This window comes from Anomalospiza imberbis, chromosome Z (genome assembly GCF_031753505.1).
Source record: "Anomalospiza imberbis isolate Cuckoo-Finch-1a 21T00152 chromosome Z, ASM3175350v1, whole genome shotgun sequence".
Taxonomy (NCBI): domain Eukaryota; kingdom Metazoa; phylum Chordata; class Aves; order Passeriformes; family Viduidae; genus Anomalospiza; species Anomalospiza imberbis.
This window is the reverse complement of record NC_089721.1, coordinates 18,240,925-18,258,219: the sequence shown is the minus strand read 5'-3', so window position 1 is coordinate 18,258,219 and position 17,295 is coordinate 18,240,925. Positions and strand designations below refer to the sequence as shown.

Genomic DNA, 17,295 nt, shown 5'->3' with positions numbered 1-17,295 from the left:
GTTGCAGAACAAAGGAAGTCCTAAAAGGTACACTGAAATAGTTAAATAAAATTAATTTGACTACTTTAAACAAATTAAATAATTATTAAAAGTATTTTAGAAAAGATTGAGTCTATAATGAGTTAACATTATTGCACAGGAAAAAAAGAAAGATTATGACATTTAGTTCTCTTACTAGAAATGATGTTGCAGTAGTCCATTTGAAACCAAGCAAAGAGCAAGCATAAAAATTCATAAATCATGAATTGCATAACCTTGAGGGAGGGCAAAAGAGAGAAACTTTTCACAAAAGATAATAATGGAGAGAAATTATTTTCTGGAATGTCAGAAATTTCAAACAGTGTCAATAAGCTGTAATTTTACTAATTTTAGGGATGCACTGATATCTGACAAAATAATTTTGGGTATATAAGACTTACTCCCACAAGAATATTTACTATGGGAACTGGGAAGAAAAATCCAGCATGTCTCTAAGGCTGTGCAGGTGGAGAAGGAATGTCATTGATTTTTACACAAGACAAGGGACAGAGGGACAAGGGCCTGAAAATGTATGTGTATTCTTTTATATGCCGTTAAATCAAGATCAGGAAATTTAAGTTTATCAGGGTTTTATTTGCATATAAAGAGCAAATATTCAGCAAATTGACAAAAAGATAGGTGCTTGTACAGTGGAGCTGTTTTAGGAGAAAACAGACAGTTATGCATAAGAAAAGCCAACAGATGAACATGAATAGAGAAGAAACAGCACAGTCACATAGGGGTATGGGTATTTTGTTAGTCCTGAATGCATTCAAAATATGAATGCAGGAGAATAATTTGGCTTTTGTACATAAACAGTAATAACTTTAGACATCAGTGATTTTATGTGTCACTTAACTATTGCAGTTTAATAATGGAAACAGAAAAAAATCAATTAGAAATAGTTCAAAATATGAATTAAGATTAAATGGGAGGTAAAGTGTGAACTTCTAATAGAGAACCTCAAAATTCAATAAGTGAATAGATGACAATGACTGATAGCTGATGGTGAGTCATCTGTTGCATTGCTTTCAGAATTCAGAGCACCAGAACAAGAAATAATGTGATGAAAGAGCTTTCTAGTAGAGAAAAATTGTACACGTTTTCAGCAGGGACAGGCTGATTCATTTTAGATTTAAGGGTTCTCAGAAGAAAATATGAAGTTGAAACAAAAAGAAGCATGACATATGCATGGGTGCCTAAGGAGATGAGCTCGTAGAATTTTTATCACATTGAGAAATTCCATTTATTCTCTTTTACCCAATACCTTGAACATCTAGGGAAGGTTCGAAGGCAGTGAAGAGGTGCTGGAAATGAAGGATTCCCCACCATGAGTCAGATTTTGTAAAATATTACCATCCCCAAACTGCACAAAACTCAAGCAATTATATATCATACTTGCTGTTAACTTCTTTATTTTCCCTCCCTGTTTTGGCCTCTAAAAACTGCATTTGTCAAGGCAGGGACAGGGCTTATTGGTGCCTGTAAATGGGTATGCTGGTTCAACTCATTCAATCCAGTCTTGTATGGACTGTAATGAAAGTTCAGTTTTGTGACCATGCTATGTTTTTTCTGATGTCATGGCAGATGGAACCAACTGGATTTGCCCATCTTAATGATACTCAGTGAAGCATTTCCTGTATTACTGTGTTCCTCTATCAGACCTACCACTTAACAAAAATTTTTGATGATCAATTCCTACAGTGCATTCCAATATGAACCAAATTTTGTAGGTTTTTCAATACTAAAACTCAGTATGTCAGAACTTCAAAGCATTTTACACCACTTTAAGGCAAATTAAGCAGATTATCCGAGTTGCTTTCTTCTCTTAGATGATTGATTCTTTAGAGCAGTATAGCTTTGTTCATCATGGAATTCTACTAAAAAAATAAGAAGTAATTTTTTATTTGTAGAAATTACTACTGCAGAGAGCAGCTGCTGAAACATCACCTCTAGTCTGGCTGTAGTTGCTGTTGCTGTATACAACTTTGGGAGACTACCCCTCTCTTTCTGGGTCATTGCAAGCTAGTTCAAAACTGGTTAACTCTGCATCAGAGCATGTCCTGCATTATGACACCCTGTTTCATTATTGTTGACACTGACAGTATCAGCTTGTATTTTCAAGATCCTATAACCAGTGTGTGGTGAGATTTTTAATTTACTTTTATCATTAGAAAAGAAAACAATTTGTAGAGACTGAAACTTCCCATACAAATGTAGATGAGACCTGATGAGTCATTCACTGAAGATTACCCTGGATACAGAACTGGATTTCTCATTAGAATAATTCAATTCCTTGCTTTTCTCTCCACATGCATTGTGCTATTCTGGTTTATATTTAATTTGGACAAGAACTAGTCTGTAACTTATCTATGTAGATGAAGTGTAAGTCTCTTCCCACCCACCTCAGAAGTAATTAGTCGTAGGTAATGATCTGTTCCAACAGGAGAAATTGAGAAAGGCCTACCCCAGTACAGCCAATACTTTAGTGAAATCCTTCTGAGAGGACAGCAGGGGAGTGAAGTCCTTGTGTTTTATGACTGGAGTGCTGTGATGGATCGATAATGGCTCTTTAAGAAGGAAAATGGGGAGGAAAGCTGCCTTTCATTTAGGAGAGCAGCAGGAATAAAGGAAAGGAGCTCTGCATATTGTGAGGTGATGAGCCAGCTGAAAACTTATTTATTGGGGTTACTGGTCAGACTAACATCAGTGGAGTTGTGGTAGGGGTCTTCAGATGTCCTCGTCAAGAAGAGGTTGTAGATCAAAAATGAACTGGAGGAAGCCTCACATTTACAGGTCTTAGTCCTATAGCAAGGCACATGCAACCTAGGAGACTTCTGAAGTGCTTTGATGACAACTTCTGGTGCAGGTAATCAAGGCACTAATAAGGAGGAGCTATCAAATGGACCTGATACTTAAACAAGGAGACCTGAAGAGGAGTTGAATGTGGGCAACAGCCTCAGCTGCAAAGGCTTTGGGATGTTCAGGATTATGAGAGGAGGGAAAAGAGATGTAACAAGACCACAGCTCCTATAGAATAGGCTTTGGCCTGTAAAGGGGTTTTCTAGAAATGGGATACCGCCCTGGTGGGAAGAGTGGACTGGGAGACCTGGTAGATTTTCATGGATCACCTTCTCTAAGCTCTAGAACAGTGCATGCCAACAAAGGGAAAATCAAGTAGCTGTTGGAGGAGGCCTGCACGTAATAAAGAGCTCCTGAATTCCTGATAAACTTCGAACATTAAAAGGAAGCCTACAAAAAGGGAAGACAGGGGCATGTGACTCAGGTAAAATATAGAAATAATGTTTGAGCATACAAAGATGGGGTTGCAAAAGCCGAATTCATATTCAGTTGAATCTGGAGAAAGATATAAAAAAGCAAGAGGAAAAGTTTCTACAGGTACATCAGCAGTGAGAGGAAGACTAGGGAAAATGTGGGTCTGCTGCTGAATGGTCATGGGACCCGATAACAAGAAGGAGAACACCAAACTACTCAAAGTACACACTGGAGATTGCCATCTGGAAAGAAATGGGCAGAAAAGTACCTGGGCACCCTAGTGAACAAGCTCAGCACGAGGCAGCAGTATGTCTTTGTAGCAAAAAAGCCTAAGAGGATGCTGGACAGCATTAGTGAAAGCACTCCTAATTTGTCAAGCAGAGTTATTCTTTCCCTCTACTCAGCCCTATTGGAAGCATATCTGGAGTGCTGCGTTATGTTCTGGGTGCCCCACTAAAAGAAAATCATGAATCATTAAATGAGTACAGCAAAGAATCATGAAGATCATTAAGGAAACTGAGCATGTGACATACAGGAGAAAGCTGAGGGCTGCAACTGTTTAGCCTGGAGAAGAGAAGGCTCTGGAGTGAGGTATCAATGTGTATAAATGTCTCTTGTGGGAGTATTCATAATAGAACCAGTTTCTGCTTACTAGTGCTTAGTGACAAGGCAAAAAGCGATGGGCTTATATTAACTATTGAAACACGTGACATTTCATCTGAACACAAGAAAACACCTTTTTAATGTTTTAAATTTTATTTATTTATTAACTATGTATTTTAAAATTTTTTTTTTTTTTTTTTTTTTTTTTTTTTTTTTTTTTTTTTTTTTTGTGGTTGAGAGATGGTCAAACACTATTTGAAGTGTTTGAAGGCCAAGTTGTCCAAAGAGACTGAGGAGTAGCCTATTGATAAATCCAGAACCTGACTTGACACTGTACTGACAAACTACTCTCTGAGCTTGCTTGAACAGAGCTTGAACTAGACAACCTCCACGGAATTCTTCCAAGTTCAGTGATTAAGTAATTCACTCTTGATTGATTTGGTTTTCAGGACATTGTGGTGTCCTGGCCTATTTGGCTCTGAGGAGAAAGGTTGGAGAACACATACATTTTGAACATTGCTTTTTATGAAAATGTTGAAAGAACTTTTCATATGTCATGGAATACGAAGATTTCTGACATGGAACGGTGAGGCGGTATACAAAACCAATTTCCTACTCAACTCAGATGGCATAAGTGTTCTTGGAAGGGAGTGTACTTGTGCAACATTATATAAAATGTCAGCATGATGTCCTTGTTATGGAACTGGTTTATATCAAGTTTTTACCTTGAGCTATGATTGAATTAACTCAAGTAATAGTAGTGACCTGGTGAAGCATGAACACAGAGAGGTAGTAGCCCTATCTGACCCCTCTATAAGATTACAATCTCGAATGCCATTATCATTTGAATTTCTACCCTACCTTGGAAGTTCAAGAGATCTAAGTTCAAATAATTCTTCTACTGAGCTTTTTATGAGTAGACAGAAGTACCAGAATTTAACTGTTTTTAAACTGTACTTTGATTTTCAAAAAGATAAGCCTTGTGGAGAGAACATGGTTATAGTAATAAATTTATACTGTTGAGTTTATTAATAAAATAATATATTTGTGTGGTTGTTTGGCTTTCTGTTTCTCAGTGTGATTTGCTTTAAGACCTTTATTCATTATCCTTCTTTGCTTTCTAATTTTCCTGTCTTCTTTATTTTGAGTATTTAGATATTAATGCAGTGCCTTGTTAACTGTCAAATATGTCTTTAGCAGAACTTTCCATATACTTTTATTGACACAGTAGTTTGTGTAGGGCTTTTTAAATGAAATAATGATGTACAAACACAGGAGGACCATCCTGAAATTACGGCTTTTGCGGCGTGCCCTTTCTTTTACTTGCATTTGTCAAGTTATATTTTTACAATTACATGCAATAAGTTTTTAATTATTATTGCTTAATAGAATATGAACATCTAACTTGAGAAGGATGGTCTTGCTAGTTCATGTTTCAACAAATTGACAGCTATTGATGGCAAGAAATTGCAATATTTTAAATAAATCACTATATATTGCAATTTATTTCCCTGTCTTCCTGCAACAACATTATTCAAAGTATTACCTATATAAAACTATAGGAATTCTATTTACTTTTTGACCTGAGGATATAAAATAGAACGTCTTCCTCCCTTGTAGTTTTCTTCCTTTTAAAAATTAGTCTGAACTAAGGCACAAATAAAGATTCTTTGTCAGGGACTGTTCCCAATTACCTTTACTTGGGCACTTTATAGATACCTGTTTGCAAGGTAATGCATTGAAAAATCAAAGCTAGTTTCTGAAAAAAAAATAAAATTCTGGAGTTAGTAATTCCACTGATTTTGAGTCTTAAGATCAGGCTGGATGGAGCTCTGAGAAACCTGGTCTAGTGGGGGTTTCCCTGCCCATGGCAGGAGATTGGAATAAGATGGTCTTTAAGTTTCATTATAACCCAAATAATTCTGTAGTTCTATGATTCTAAGATACTTCAAAAGATTCTATGCTTGACCTACTTTGTTGACAAGTAACAAAAAATGTACATGGGAAATATAAAACTTCTGTAGTATGTGGTAAAGATTTTTTTAGTGACCTATTTCAACTCAGAATAGAGCTGGACATTGTGAGTGTTCATCTGCAAAAATCACCTCAATAGCCAGCAGTGAAAAGTCAAATATAATATTAGGTATTATCCAGAAAGACATAGAGAATAAAATAATAACTGGCATGGATTCAAAAGCCAAGAAGTGTATTTTTTTGCAGAAAATGTAGAAATAAAAATTGCAACGTGTAAGAGGAAGTTGTATAAATAGTTTGAAAAAACCACATAAATTAATAGTATTAACTGTGAGTTTCTAATCCTAAATATAACAGCCCAAACGAAACCTCTATGTTAGAATATCTTAAACTTGATTTTAATGAAGGAGTATTAGCAAAGTGGAGGTGGATCACTTTTAGGCTTGGTCTTTTTCTAACAGTTTCCCTAACCATTCTCTTTCAAAATGCCATCAGATAGGATACTGGGGTAGATGTAGAACTAATATGGAGTGTATGGCCATCTCCCTGTGTAAAGCAAGGTAAGAAACTGTGGTGCTCACAATTTATTTTTTTAAATACAGAACTAAAACTGTATGTATTTATTTATTCTGAATAGAGAGTCAAATATTTATTTGCTCTGAATAAATGTTTTCTGGTGTGGACTGCTTACTATTGGGCAAACAGAACACACTAGTAAAATTTAGGCTAACAATATTAAACTAATGATAACTAAAAGTCTTGTTAAAGTGGTAGTTTAATCTTGGTGAACTATAAGGATATGAGCTCTGTACCTTGGGTTGCAATTTCAAAGTACATTATGAAAATTTCAGAAGCTTCTGTGATGTATTTCTTGTTAGTGTAAAATACAAGCATATTTATCTTGCACTGTTTCCTGGTAAAGTGAACTGCATATTAACTTTCTCTTAAAGTAACAGTCATGACTCCAAATCTGTATATAGTCAAGTTTAGTATTGCCCTGCTTATGAAGTTGCTTAGAAACAGCTTGAAATGCAAGAAGTATACTTCAACAAGAAGGATGGAGTTGTTTTCCTATTTAAACCATATCTGGACTGCTTTAAGGCAGGTCTGATCCTTGACTATAAAAAGATCATATTAAAATAATACCTTGGAAAACTTGAAAAATAAAATTTTGATGTATAGAAACTTTTGGTTCCAATTTCTCTCCCAGTAGTTTAGTGTTTGTCATGGTGTAACCTCAGCCAGCAAACAAGTACGATGCAGCTGCATGGTCACTCCCTCACCAGCAGGATGGATAAAGGGAATTGGAAGGGTAAAAGCTGGAAAACTCGTGGGTTGGAATAAAAGACAGCTTAATAGGGAGCACCAAAGCCTCGCACACAAGCAAAGAAAAGCAAGGAATGAATTCACTGCTTTCTGTGGGCAGGTTTGGCCGTCTCCAAGAGAGAAGGGCCCAAACACACATAGTGGTAATTTGGGAAGACAAACTCCTCACTCCAAATGTCTCCCTGCTTCCTCCTTCTTCCCCCACTTTATATAGTGAGCACGATGTCATGTGGTCTGGAATCTCCCTTTGCTCAGCTGGGGTCACCTGTCCTAGCTGTGTGTCCTCCCAACCTCCCAGGCACTCCAAGTCCCCTCACCACCATGGCAGTAGGAGAAGCAGAAAGGGCCTTGGCTCTCTGTGAGCTCTGCAAAAACATTTCTGTATTATGTGTTCAGCACAACTCAAAAGCACAGCCCCATGCCAGCCACTGGGAAGAAAATTAACTCTACCCCAGCCAAGAGCTGTGTAATATCTTTCAGGAATACTTATTTAAATACAACAAAAAATAATTGCATTATTACAGAAGATTATACTCTGTTATTTTGTTTTGCCTTATTTTGTTTAATTCAACTAACTCTGATAGGTTTTTCTTTAAGGAAATGAAACCTTTCAAGTGAGTTAATGCTAGACATTTGACTAAATGCTAGATGTTTGCTTAAAATTTGTTGTTCCTTGGTTTTGAAAGTCTGGTATATTTTATAAAATTCTAAAACTTTATGGGAGTGTATTTAAACTTGCAAGTTTCTAGAACACCATAAATGCAAGAGTAGATATGACTTAGCTGGATTACATTTAGATCAGAAATTATTTTCTGTCTTGGTGCTGCTAGAGATCTCTATTCAAACTGATAATTTGTTCTAAATTATTAGAACAGTTGCTCTAATAATTTTAAAATATTACTCTTTTCTTTAGCTTATTTTTTAAAGGATGGAATATTTTAATATCACTCCTATTTCTTTGAAATTTATTTTCCCTACAAGTTAGGAAGATTAGTGTGTTACTCAGCTCCACTTGCAGAGAAAGGATAAGGAGACAGGTTAATCCAGATCTCAGCCTTTGAAAAACCTGTAGTCTCAGAACATTAAGAAATAGCATTTTGGACTCATGATACTGGTGGGTTATATGCTTTTTTTCTTCAGCTTGACAAAGATTTTCTTGAATAAGTCACAAAACATATTCTGGTGAAACTCATTTACAGAGATGAGTCTGTGTCTTTTCTTCATGTAATGTTTCTTTTGTCCCAGCAGCTAGGTTTCCTAAGCTTGTCTTGCAGGCAATCAGCAATCATGGAACTAGCCTCAGGTATCCTTTCTTGCTGGAAGGAACATTTTTTTTACATATTTTTTCTTCATGCAGACTTCCCTAGAACATGCTAATTTCTTATGCTGGTATTGGAATTCTTCTGCAGAAAATTATTCATTACTTGTGACAACAGGGAAATTGTAATGCTTTCAGATATATGAATATCCTGAAAAACTGAGTCATCCAATACTTGTGTGGTTGAAGGATGATAAAAATGAAGAAGGGTAGTATGTGTAGTAAAAAAGACAAAACTTCAGTGATATTGAGGTTAATGTGGTTTAATTTGCATTTCTGAGGACATAAGAGTATACATAAAATTTGGCCCAGTCTCAAATATTTGACATAACTGGCATAAAGGAAACCTGGTGGAGTGAGTCCTTTGAGTGGAGTGCCCTGCTGGATGGCTACAGGCTGTTCAGGAGGGATAGGCAGGGCAGAAAAGGCAGAGGGGTGTATTAACAGACAGGTTAAAATGGATGGAGCTCACATTTGGCAATGTCAGTTGAGGCAATATCTAATCTGAAAAATTTCAAAATATGTACTGGAAATATAGAGGCCAAATCTGTATTTTAGTCTGTATCCCTAAGTAATCATATGAACTGCTAGATAACTCTGGTTCTTAGAGTAGAAAAATAGGAGCTAAAGACACATGGGAAAATCGTTATACTCAGAGTTACTACTGGATTATCATTGATTCCCTTTTGGGAAAAAAAAAAAAAAAGATCTCTGTAAACTACTTCGCTGTGGCTATGTCTTAAAATAAAACTCCACTACCAGCGGGTCCCAACATTTTGCAAAGTGCTTGTAATGTTATGACCCTGTTAGCATATTTATTGGAAAAAATTTACAAATGAATAGTTTTATTTCCAGAAGTTGGATGAGATCAGTGAAAGGACTTCATCCCAGTACTTCTGACAATAAAGTCACTTGTTTTAGGATCTGAAAGAAAAATATTTATAAATAAAAATCTTAATAAATAAAACATTTCAAAAAAATCTTAATTAATATTTTGTCAGCTTTCTCTTGTATTTCCCTGTCATAAAGGTGTAATTACAGCAATAAACAAGTAATTGTTTCTAAGCTTTCACTTATCCTGAAAGATTTGATATATGTGATGCCACATAACTCTTTTCTTTAGGTAATGGGATGGAAGAAGCTTTTTTCCATGTTAGGAACTTTACTTTTTTTCACATGTACATCTCAACTTCCTTCCCATGCAGAGGCGAGTATACCTGAGCACACTTTACAGAATTCCAGATAATAGCAAACAAACTCATTTTTTAATAACAACAGCTACTACACAATTAATGCAACTATGGGTGAGCCTTTGTTTCTTGATTTTTCAAGTACCATTAATGGGCTAAATCTTGTACTAACATTTTTGGAACATGCTGACAATTATGTAGCTTAGTTATGAATTCCAAAGGATTTGAGATTATTACTGAATGAGGTCCTCTTATGCAACTGACAATGCATCATGAAGCTGAAGTAAGAGTAGTTCTGCTTTTCTGAAGCCCACAAAACCTAGGTCTGTATACCTACAGGTTTTTCATTTTATGTGCAGTAGAGGATACAGTACTCTTGTCATAATCTCCTATATGAACAGATCTGAAATTCAAAACTATACCATCAACGTGACTTTAAATAACTTGCTTCAGTTATTTTTTTCCTGATTTTGGCATGATATTTTCATTGCTGAGTATATCCCTATCTGCAGACAATTAAAAAAAATGCTGTCAGAAGAATAGTTGCTAGAGATAAAAAAGAAGAGCTTGTGGGAAATTTTCTGATTAAAGAAGTATAAGACTAAGAAAACTGTCTAATATATCAGCACCTGGGCTGAAGACATTGAAAATGTACACAAAGTCCTGAGGCCGGAGCCTTGGATTTTAGACGTTTGGGATAGGTAGACCTACTTAAACTCTGAGACAGACCTACCCTATTTCTTTCCAGGAAACAAATGACAGGACAAAAGGAAACAACCTCAAGATGTACCACAGGAGTTTTGGATTGGACATTAGGATAAATTTCTTCACTGATGGTGTTGTGAAGCATTGGATCAGACTGCCCAGGAAAGTGGTTGAGTCATAATCCCTGGAAGTATTTAGAAGATGTAGACGTGCAGATGGGCTGCTTAGATATGTGGCTCGCTGTTGGACCTGGTAGCCTTAGTTTTACAATTGGACTCAATGATCTGAAAATTCTTTCCCAAATGAAATGATTCTATAATTCTTAAGAATGCAGCTCAGGATCAAGGAGTGTTTATTTCAGTTAGACCTCATTTTTTGCTAAGCTGACAATAACCTCATGCAGATGAGTTTGGGAACCTGGAAGTCAGGTAGGAAATTCCCTGGGTCTGTGCCTCAGAGACAGACATATTTGAACAGCATTATTTTTGTCATCAGTTTCATGTTAGTGTGTTACAAAACTTTGTTGTATATACCCCCAAAATGGCAATAGTTCATTTGAGGAGGTTTCCTGTAAAGTCAAACTCACTCTATTCTTCTTACATCTGTATAGTAATCTGATTTATTTCTTTGTGTGATATTGGTAGGTTCACTCTTCTACTGGAATTTGAGTCCTGTAATTTGTTCTCTTAGAACAGGTGTTTTTCCAGTTCTTTCAGACTTGTGCTTCCCAGGATTTGTCATTCTCAAAGGAGACAAAGGACACTTTACTGTATTTTTTAGACTTTTTCTGTGAAAATAATTTGTTCTGTTGAATTAAAACAATTTTTTCCTTAGAAAACTCTACATATTGTTGATCTACAAAGTATTTATTTTCCATTTACCTCAAGTATATAATTTTCATCCTTCTAAATACATAACAGGAATAAACATGAGTATTCCTTTTTCTGTTAACAATTCAACCATTTCAATCTGATTACCCATATTATTACTAAAAAAAATTATTTTTTTAGTATAAATGAGTACTTAATTTATTCTGAGATGCATAATCACACTTTAAATGGTGTAATTATTTTAAACCACTTGAAGAAACATATAGCAAAAAAATTATCCTAAACACACATAGAGTCTTTTTTCACTAAAAATATTTGCATCATAAAAAAAAAAAAAAAAAAAAAAAGGAGAAGAATTGCCTGACAGAATAAAAGTTAATTTTATTAAACTATGATTTTAGGAGTATGAATCATCATTGTTTTCTCCTTTTCGATACTGCAAGTAATGAATAGCAATAAATCTAGTCACAGTGAAATGCATCATTGAAATGGTCTGTGAATAATATATTCTCATTTACTTTTTAATAAAAATTAGAGAATCCAAGAGCAAGAACATTTACTGGTTTGACAGTTTCCTTGAGTTATATTTTCAAAGTATTTAAATAGTTATTGGTGAGGAAGAAGTGAAGAGAATGTAGTAATGGAAAGTAGAGTATTGCTTGAAAGAAGAGTAGTGTATTTAGTCTAGATCTAAAATCAAAACACTCATACCTTGATGGGAATTGTGTCAGTCCTCCAGTACAGAAACTAAGGCATGGTGATGGTGAAAGCATTGCCAGCACCATTAACATTCAGAGTAAAGCAGAAAAGAGAGTCCATATAATAATACTGTCAAGCCAACACCTATTCTTTGTAAATATATTACTGGTTTGTAAAACACTAACTTTAGTGTAAGACACTAGCCACTGTCTTTTTAGAGGAACTGTTTGAACACTTATGGTAATAGTAAATACTGCTATGTCATCTTTTTATAATGCGCAAAATCATTATTTCTTATTCTGAGTAAAAGTATAGAAATATTATTTAGGTGTTGTCATCTAAATATTCTGTTGTAAATGAGAGAATTACTTTTTACAGATGTAGGTAGAATTATTAGTGATTATTATTTTCTGACTCAAGCCAGTCTTGAGTCACAAAGCTGAGTCAAGAAGTTGTTTTGTAGGTGGGATAGTAACAACTCCTATTATTCATTAGAAGAAAGAGTGTCAAACCTCCAAAATGAGCCTCTGGCTCTTTGGTACTCAGCATGCCTCTGGGCTGCAGGTAAACAAACTGAGGCGCTTACTTTAACCTATTTTTCAGATAACTTATTATTCAGTTCTGCTATTGGACATGACATTGAAGTGCAAGAACACAAGCCACTGTACCCTTTTTCCCCCCGACTAGTATTCTTTTAAAGAGCACTGTGCTGGCGTGTCAAAGTTGTTAGAAGAATGACTACGGCACTGAGTTTTTTAAGTACTTTCACATTTGCCTATTTGTTCTTGGCAGAGAAAGGAAAAACTTTAGGATACCATAGTCATTTGTGATAGGTGGCTGACTTTTGTTCATTAGGTTACAATGGCTTATTTTTGCACAAAAATCTATGCCTACTAATGAGCAATTACTGATAAGAACTAAGAAACATGCCTGCTAATTAGAAGGCTAGCAAATGATCCCTTGAGCATTAAGTTAACCAGCAGGAAAAAATGAAAAAAGGAAACAGACACTTTAAATGTCCCAGCCCAGAGTCTTCTCTGGACAAAAAGTGTTGAAGTAAGTTAATTGGTATCTGAAAGGCTGCCATGTTCTAGAATTCAGTTAATTGGTTACAGGGCAGGGATTAACGGAGAGTCTTCCAGACCTTTAAGGTAAAAAAGAAAGTCTAATATGTTCCATTTAACTGATTTCATGAACACACACTTTACAGGAACAGTTTTTCTTTTGTACATTCTTGGAGATAAGAAAATGTCAGGAGCAGAACTGTTTCTTGTTTTCTTTTTTATCAGCAATTATGAGCTTGGGTCATTTTGTGTAGCAGATGACACACCTCCCATTCCAAAGCTTGGTTTTCATTTTTAATGAGTGGTTTTGGGGTAATGATAGCAATGGCTTTTGCTATGCTTGCTCAACAATTTCATGATGGGATACTGGTATAAATTGCCTAAAATTCTGTTGATACATATAATGCTTCTTAAAACCATGCTGAAAAATTAAGCATATCTACCAAAGCATATTTATTTCCTGATTCCCAAGATGGATAAAATCATTATGACGAACATTTCCTGGTTTAGATGCCTGAGCATTTGTACTTGAATAGCTTGCCAGTTTTTCCACAAAATGATTTAATTTTCATTGTCATTGAAATAAACATTAGGTGTCTATTATTTCGTTTCTGCAAGGCTTGGCCTTAATATTTGTGTTGGAACTTTTCCATTTCTTTCTGGCTTTATTCAGATCATATTCCTCTGACTCTCTAATTTTTGAATAGGAATTGAAGAAACTGCCCAGTGAGTTTACTTTCTCAATTCAGCTATCTAGTTCTGACTACATGTGGTTCCAATTCAAGGATTTTTATCGTGTTTCAAGTTGGCCCAAAAAAACACAACTGGTGGAATGAATCAAAAGTCCTCATGTGAGACATTATTTTTAGCTTTGATATCAGCATTTTTCATTTCTTGCAGAGCTATAATGAATTTAATTATTGTTTTTAATTTATTCAGCTGTCTTAAATATACACTATGCACACACTGAAAATACAAGCATGAAGTTAAACTTCTCCCTGGATGGCTATAATACATTATTCCTGTTGCATTTTTACAGTGATTGATTTTACTGTTGATTTCCTTCAGAGTATTTGCATTAATGCATACTGTTTTATAATATTTGTTTTCTTAAATTATATTGCAGCTGAATTAAGAAAAATAGCTAAATTATTAATTAAGATTTAATGATTAAAAATTGGAAGCCATTTGCTTACAGCAACTGCTCAAGCTCCAAGTACAAATGGAACTCTCATTCATGGTACTGTGGTGGGTTGACCTTGGCAGGATGCCAAGTGCACTCCAAAGCCACTCTATCACTGCCCTTCTTAGCTGGACAAGGGGGAGAATGTATGATGAGAGGCTTAGGGGTTGAGATGAGGCTAGGAGGAGGCCACTCACCATTACCATCGCAGGAAAAACTGACTTGATCCGAGGAAGTTCAATGTATTACCAATCAAATCAGAACAGGTTAGTGATAAAAATAAAATTAAATCTTAAAACACCTTCCAACCACCTGTCCCTTCTTCCTGGCCTCAACTTTACTCCAGAATGCTCCACCTCGTCCTCTCCATGTGGAGCAGGAGGATGGGGAATGGGGACTGCAGGCAGTTCATCGTATTGTTTCCACTGCTCTCTCCTCCACCGGGGGAGTACTTCTCACACTTTTCCTCTGCTCCACCTTGTGGTGCCTCCCATTGGAGAAAATTCTCCACAACCTGAGTCACTCCCATAGGCTGCAGTTCTGATCCAGCATGGGTCCTTTCCACAAGGTGCAGTCCGTCAGCAACAGGCTGCTCCAGCAGGGGTTCCCCATGGGGGTCACAATTCCTGACAGCAAAAATGATCCAGCAAGGGCTTCCAATGGAGCTACAGCTTCCTTTCAGGCATCCATGTGCTCCAGTGTGGGTCTCCTCCATGGGCTGCAGGTGGATCTCTGCATCCCATGAGACCTCGATGGGTTGCAGCATTGCAGCTGCCTCCCCATGGTCTGCACCATGGGCTGCAGGAGAACCTCAGCTCTGGTGCCTGGAGCCCCTCCTGTCCCTTCTTCTCCTGGGCATCTGTGGAACTGTTGCTCCTCACATGTTTTCATTCCTCTCTCTGGCTGCAATTGCTCAAGGGTTTTTCTTCCCTTTCTGAAATAAGCTATCTCAGAGGTGCTACCACCACTACAGATGGGCTAGGCAATGTGTCCATCTTGCAGCTGGTTAGTATTGGCTCTGTCAGACATGGCAATAACTTCTGTTCTCACCGGAGCCACCACCAAGCTCCAAAGCTCTTTCTAAAATGTAAACTTTTTGAGAATTTTCTCTCACAATGGTGAGAGAAACAGCTATTTGTTAAAAGTTTCAGAAACTTTTAGAACAAACATTTCCCCTTTAAATCATTACTAGTTGGAGTTTTCTTTATTGAATTATCTGCCATTCTTTGACCCAGAGAATATTGACATCTCTTTAGATGATTAAATTGAAAATAATGTTTACTAATGTTTAAACAAAAGATTTAATTAGGGCCGCAACTTCAGAGGTTCTAAGATCTATAGTGGTTGCTTTAAATGCTCAGGTCTTAATGTTAGCATGAAATTATTGTAAACAAGAAAGAAAGTTGGGAGTTGGCACCCCTGAGAAAATATAAGATGAAGTTTCTCATGTTTTTATTCAAGAGGTTTATAGTTTTTAATCTCTGATTACTACTTTTTTAAAAGAAAATTTTATTATCAGTCTATGGACCCTCAGTTCTTCCAAAAGGTAGATAACTTGTAAGGAAGCATATATATTGTGGGGAACAAATTTGTCTAATGCAAAGCTTTTGTTCCCTATAGAGGTTTGAATAAGTATTTTAGATAGCATTGTGCTAATCCCATGATAAAAATACTTTCTCTTTGCTTTTAAAACCACAAATTCTTTAAATTCTTGAAATTTTTTACTTTATTTTGTCATTCCTTTTATTAAAGTGCAATTAGTATTTATTAGAAACTAAGTCACAGAAAGGAAATAAAAGAGTTATCAAATTAACATTTTGAGCATTTTCTTATATGGTGGATATTTTTTTTGCCTTCATCATAGGTTTCAGAAGAAGCTCTGCATCACAGCACAGAGGATGAAGAGCCTTCCCAAAGAATGGAGCCCTATCTTGTGCGGAGATTATCGTCCCGTAACATTCAGCTTCCCCCACTGGCTTTCAGGCAGTTAGAACAGGCAGACTGGGATAAAAAGAATGATACCGAGACTATCCCAAGGCCCATGACTCTTCCACTGAGGATACCTCCTCTGATTGCCATTACAGCTGCTGAATCCAGCAGGTAAGATGCAGTAATTTATTTATTCAGCATTTTCTGTGGCAGGTACAGGCCTGACAATGCTGCTTCTAGGAAAAAGGTTTATTTATTTTCTCAAGCCACTAAATGAAAAAGTTGAATAAAATGTCTGTAAATTTGTGCCTGACACTTAGTAAATCTGGTTGCAAATTTTTTGGTCATATCTAATAGAACAAACTCTTAAAATTTTTTTCTGAATATTATTAGTATGTATTCTGAACAAAGGTTTCTGGAGGCTTGATTAACCATTTATGATGATGAAGGGAAGGAGGAAGTAAAGGATGAAAGGAACTTTTATACACAGAATTTAAAAAAAAATATACAACTTCAAAACTAGTTTCAAGAAATCCTGAGGGGATTTTATCTGCTCTTGTATATCTACATTATTTGTAACATAAATGGTTTGAAATTATTTGGTTATAGTGATTTCTATTGTAGTTTCTTCATAGTACATTTGTGAATTTTTATAGAATATGTTTTCTAAAGTGAAACTTCCTGTTCTTAAATTTTCTGATAACATAGTATTTTCTGTCTTTGTTTTCCAAAATATAAAGTGTTTAGTATGAAAGTTTTGCTTACAATGGTGAAGGCAATACAGCCGTTTGATGACATGATAATATATAAGGAAAAGTTAACATGAATACACTGAGAGCTAAAATGCAGCACTTAAGAATTTTAGAACATATGTTCTGAGAGAATATTCTGAACAATGTAGTTATGAAAAGAATGTAGGACTTGTAGTACATGAGTAAACCCATAAGTATTCATTAGTGGGCTTAGCCAAAAAGCCAGCTAATATTAACATTGAATTTAATACCACTTCCCATATTTTATTTCCTCCTAGATACCTTTATTTTTTGAAGAAGTTAGTCGCATGCTTGAAATATGCTTATAGAAATACTGACTAAATCCAGAGAAACGTGTAAACATTTAGATTGTTTACAAATTAAAATATTATTTGGAGAGTTAAATGTGATGACATTTAGTGTTGTTT

At 35.7% G+C, this 17,295-nt stretch overlaps 1 protein-coding gene across 2 annotated transcripts in view; it reads left to right on the top strand.

Annotated features, from left to right (window-relative positions):
• Positions 1-17,295, top strand: part of PDE4D (phosphodiesterase 4D) — a 508,545-nt gene that overhangs the window by 124,229 nt on the left and 367,021 nt on the right. For both annotated transcript variants that reach the window (XR_010994389.1, XR_010994388.1), the window contains exon 3: positions 16,051-16,286. The gene's annotated coding sequence lies outside the window, so the exon portion shown is untranslated. The remainder of the gene's footprint in view (positions 1-16,050; positions 16,287-17,295) is intronic.